We start from the raw sequence: 5,683 nt of genomic DNA on the forward strand, positions 1-5,683 counted from the left end.
TATCGCGTCTAGATGAGACGCGATATATCAATCCCTGAGCAATCGATTGCTACCCGCTGATACGGCGGGTAGTGAAGACGTACCCTGAGCTTGCCCTAGTCCTCCACCACAGGGACACCAGAATGAGAGCTGCATTGACAGCGGAGAAGCGAGTGCTGATAGCACTGTAGAAACTTGCAACAACAGACTACTACTCAGTGGGAAATCATTTTGGAGTTGGAAAATCCACTGTGGGGCCATTGTCATGCAAGTGTGCGGGGCCATTGACTAACTCCTGTTATGCAGGACTGAGACTTATGGCAATGTGCAGGACATAATGGATGGATTTGTAGCAATGGGGTTCCAGAATTGCGGTGGAGTGAGAGATGGCATGTGTATCCCTAATTTGGCACCAGAGCACTTTGCCACATAGTACATCAAAATAAAGGGTTACTTTTCTGTGATTATGCAAGTGCTGATGGATCACCAGGGACACTTCACCGACATTAACGTTGGCTGGTCTGGGAAGATGCATGATGCTTGCATCTTTAAGATCACATGACTTTTCTTTAAAATAATAAGCAAGGACTGGTGGATTACCATTGGCAAAATTGAAATGACAGTAGTGATCCTGGGGGACTCAGCCTACCCCTTGATACCCTGGCTCAGAAAACTGTACACCAGCCAGCTCAACAGAACCAAGGAAAGATCCAATAACTGGCTCAGCCCGTGCTGAATGATAGCTGAATGTGCTCTTGGTAGATTGAAAGGATGCTGGCATTGTTTACTCACAAGACTGGATATCTGTAAGAAAAATATCCCAATAGTTATAGCTGCCTGCTATGTTGTGCATAATATCTGTGAAGCAAAGGTGGAAAAGTTGCCGCCAAGGTGGAGGTGAAGCAGCTCAGGCTGTCTGCTGAGTTTGAACAGCTAGACACAAGGGCTATAACAAGAGCTCAAAGCAGAGCTATATGGCTCAAAGAGGCTTTGAAAGAGCACTTTAACAGTAAACCACAGTAATGCATTGTGGTGTACTGTGCTCTACCTGGCCCCGCTGTTTGGAGGCCTGTTGGAATAGCGTGATGCTTGGTTCACATCTAAGAATATAACACTGACAATGCACCTATTAATTTTGTGGTGCTTGCCTTCGATTTATGATTATTACAATGCATTTATCACTGATCTTACGAGTTGTGTCACAGCATACAATAACTAAGTGGGTGCTTTCAGTACTGCAAGGCATTCTCAGCATATGTTGGAAACTGATAAAGATTAATTATTTTCCAAAAAATAATGTTTTACTGAGTAATGAAAATACTTTAGAAAATTCTGTGCAAGTTAAAAGCAAATGCATATAAAACCTTAATAAATGTACGGAATAGAGCTTAAAGAAAGGGAAGGAACGTTCATGTCCATTTTAGCTACATATACTGTGACGCTGCACTCTATATGATTTTATGAAAATATGCTAATAAGTGTGAATATAATGTAACTGGAATATGCTTCATGCAAAAGGTCTCTTGTAAGGTATCATTACAAAGCTTATAATCTACTGAGTGTGGTCATCCTATTTGTATAAATGTATCATCCTTGTATTTGAAACTAGAAATATGAAATATAACTCTGAGGTCGTATTGTAATTATGCAAAGTTGGCCATTAATGGTGGCTTGGAATCTTGATGGCTCCCATCAACCAGGACAACTGACTGTAGATGGTTCTGTTTACTTGTAAGTCTTCCTGTATACATGTGTGCTGGCAAGTGGTAATGAAGTCTTACACTGACATGTGATCATGTCTCCTGAACTGGAATCCATCTTTAACCTGGTGCTTTTCCATTTAGAAGGAGAGGTGGGAACTCAGAGAGGGACAAAGGATTCTCGCCTTGTGCAAAAAATATACAAGGGGGTGGAACAGGAAAAGGGGGCTGCAGTCATGAGAAATCGGCTAGCTACCACCTGAGCTGGAACAAGGACTGTACCAGGGGAAAGGATTGGGCCCAGACCAGAAGGAGGCTGGTCTGCCAAAGAAGCTTATTGGAACATCTCTGGGGGTAAGATTTAACTGCATTTAGTTTCTACTGTATCAGGCTTAGACTTGCCTGTTTTATTTTATTTTGCTTGGTAATTCACTTTGTTCTGTCTGTTATTACTTGGAACCACTTAAATCCTACTTTTTGTATTTAATAAAATCACTTTTTTACTTATTAATTGACCCAGAGTAAGTATTAATACCTGGGTGGGCAAACAGCTGTGTATCTCTCTCAATCAGTGTTATAGAGGGTGAACAATTTATGAATTTACCCTGTATAAGCTTTATACAGGGTAAAAGGGATTTATTTGGGGTTTGGGCCCCATTGGGAGTTGGGTATCTTGAGTGCTGGAGACAGGAGCACTTCTGAAGCTGTTTTCACTTAAGCCTGCAGCTTGTGGGGGACGTGGTTCAGACTTGGATCTGTGTTTGCAGCAGGCAAGCGTGTCTGGCTCAAAGCAGGCAAGGGACTGAAGTTCCAAGCTGCCAGGGAAAACTACCTCTGAGCTTGTCTCAGTACATCAGGTGGCAGACCCAGGGGGGTTTCTGTGATCCAACCTGTCCCACATACATTAACCATGACACTCACTGCATGTGAAGCTGTGGCTGTCCTTAATGTCCCTGGTATGGAGTGGTAGGGGCAGGGCTGCAGACCCTGAGGCCACATGGAATGTTGAGGGAGGGTGCAGGGTACTATACTGGAGCTCTCCATGGATTGCAAAGCGAAGCAAGACCAGGAACGTTGAACCTATAGGTCTGCAGCATCTGTTTGCTGCCGGAGAAGCCCCACTATGCCCTGGTGCATCTTCCTCTCCTACTCCTGGGTCTTCCTACTCTCTGCTCTTTCCTTCTCTATAAAGTCTGCAGTACTCACCCTCAAGGCCCTCAGCTCACGGTCTGGCACAGCACTGGCTTGCAAGATCTCACTGAACATATCATCCTGAGTCCTCTTCTTTCTCCTCCATGCCTGGATCAGGCATTCTGCGGGTGTGGAGGGGCAACCCCTTCATGCTACAACAGCAGCAGCTACAGATAAAACACACAAATAATGTCAGTATAGTCACAATGGAAAGCAAAAGTTAAGATTCAGAACTCCCTTCCCTTGCCCCTCAAAGTTTTAAACAAGACACTGACACTTCTGCTTTGGAGTGTGTGCATAATAAGGCCAGACTGGCGTAGGGTTTCTCACGCCCTAGGCGCACGGCCATTTCACCGCCCCCCCGCGCTGATCCCGCGGCTCCGGTGGAGCTGCCGCAGTCATTCCTGCGGAGGGTCTGTTGGTCCACGGCTCCGGTGGAGCTGCCGCAGGCATGCCTGCAGGCGGTCCACCAGAGCCGCGCAAGCAGCCGACCGCCCGCAGGCATGCCTGCGGCAGCTCCACCAGAGCCACGGATCAACGGGACCCTCCGCAGGCAAGACTACAGCAGGTCAACCGGAGCCACTTGCCGCCTCCCTGGCAAAATGCTGCCCCCTGAATAATCCTGGCGCCCTAGGTGATTGCCTAGGCTGCCTAAATGGTAGCGCCGGCCTTGAATAAGGCACTATTTATAGCTTGAGCCATAGTGAGTATGACTCGCGAGGGTAAAGGAAATGAGCAGTATAGTAGGAAATTATGAGAATAGTGTTACCAGATTTGCCCATTACTTTGGGGTATGCTAATTTATTCAGGTTACTCTTCTGGGGAAGAGAATTCTGTAATTCTATCAATATACTGCTTGTGTCACTTGTGTTTTCATATGGAGATCTACTTCTCCCTTCTGCAAGTCCCCTCGCAATGGAACTATCCTGCAGGACCTAGGTTCCCTAGGGCTGGGTTTTTCCAGTCCCAGAACGGATGAACACGAACGAACGAACGAACGCGCGCGCACGCACGCACACACACACACACAGCAAGTCTGAGCAAACCGGGTCAATCAGCACTGTCAAGCTGACCCCTTACATGTCTCTGGACTCACTGGGCTGGATGAAGCAGCACTTGCAAGCTGCCTCTCCTTATATGCCCGTAGGCTCCATGGACTGGGTCAAGCAGCACTTTTAAGCAGTTACCCTTATGCATCCCAGATTCAGCATGTCCCTATCCCCACTCTCACATCACAATTGTACTGGCAGTAACCTACCTGATGAGCAAACCCCACAGTATTTTGGGCGCTGCAGGGATCTTTCGCTTAGGTAAAAAAGCATTGCTGTAGAGTGAATGGGGGAAACTAAAACCACAAAAGAGTAAAGTTCAGCAAGAGAGAGAGAGATGCAACCAACTTAACCATAATGGGAGCGCATTCGGGGATTGATATATTGCGTCTAGATGAGACGCAATATATCGATCCCCAAAAAAATTGATCGCTACCCGCCAATACGGCGGGTAGTCTGGACGTACTCTGCTTTATCTGGTCCCAGAGTTCAGTGCAGTTCTCTGTTCTCCATTCTGTATGCAAATTGAGATGTCTCCCTGTCCCATCTCTCATGCAGATGAGGCTAGGGGAGTTGTCTCTGCTCTCCATTTTGTATGCTAATGGAGATGTCTTAATCTTGTCACCCTTGTCAGGAGGGGTATAGGTGTGTGTCCCACTGCCCTTCATTGCTCTCTGCAAGCTTTTTCCTCTGATGGGCTTTGGTTTAAGCAGAGGCTGTGAGGGAGGGTGTCTTTCATGAGTCAGGCTGGATACTGCACCCTGGTTCCCCAAGAACACAGAGATGACTGGCATCAATAGTACAATGGCACTGACTACTGGCTCCATTTTCCACAGACTGTGGTGATTTTAGGTGATATCTCACTCCTGAGGGTAAAAAAGGCACAGAGAGCACAGCTGCTGCTGGTGTCCAGAAGCCACCTAGGCCTGTATGCCACTAGACTGTTTACTGCCATGGCACCTGCTGAAGTTACTGCAGAGTGGCATGGGAAAGTGTCCCATGGGCATGGGCTGCCATTCCTAGAAACCTTTGGGAGAGGACTGCAGAGTACCTCCATGGAAGTTTCATCAAGATCACTCAGGAGGATTCAAGGGACATCCCTGTGTACATAAACAAAGTGCTCTGCATGTCCCTGTCCCCCTCCCTCCTCATCTAACTACAAGGGAATGAAAAGCAGATGGTTCCACCGTTGTACCACTATCTATTCCTGCACAAGTGAATTAATGCAAAGTCAATAGTTATAACCTGCTAAGCTGGGGATACCATCACTGCAATGGGAAAAAACAAACAGTTACCTATCTTTTGTAACTGTTGTTCTTGGAGATGTGTTGTTCATGTCCATTCCATTCTAGGTGTGTGCGCACCTATGTGTGTGGTCATGGGAGATTTTTGCCATAGCGGTATCCATAGGGCCAGCCATGGCGCCCCCTTGAGTGCTGGGCCCATGCGTCGGTATATCAGGCATTGCTGGCCCTACACCCTCTCAGTTCCTTCATGCCGACAACTCCAATAGAGGGGTAGGAGGGCAGGTAATAGAATGGACATAAGCAACACATCTTGAAGAACAACAATTACAAAAGGTGGGTAACCATTTTTTCTTCTTTGAGTGCTTGCTCATGTCAATTCCATCCTAGGTGACTCACAAGCAGTATCAATGGAGGTAGGCTCAGAATTCACAGTCTTGCAGCTTGCAGCACAGCTCTGCCAAAGCCAGCATCGTCTCGAGCCTGCTGGGTCAGTGTGTAATGCGATGCGAACATGTGA

Source organism: Gopherus flavomarginatus, chromosome 7, assembly GCF_025201925.1.
Source record: "Gopherus flavomarginatus isolate rGopFla2 chromosome 7, rGopFla2.mat.asm, whole genome shotgun sequence".
In the NCBI taxonomy this organism is placed as follows: Eukaryota; Metazoa; Chordata; order Testudines; family Testudinidae; genus Gopherus; species Gopherus flavomarginatus.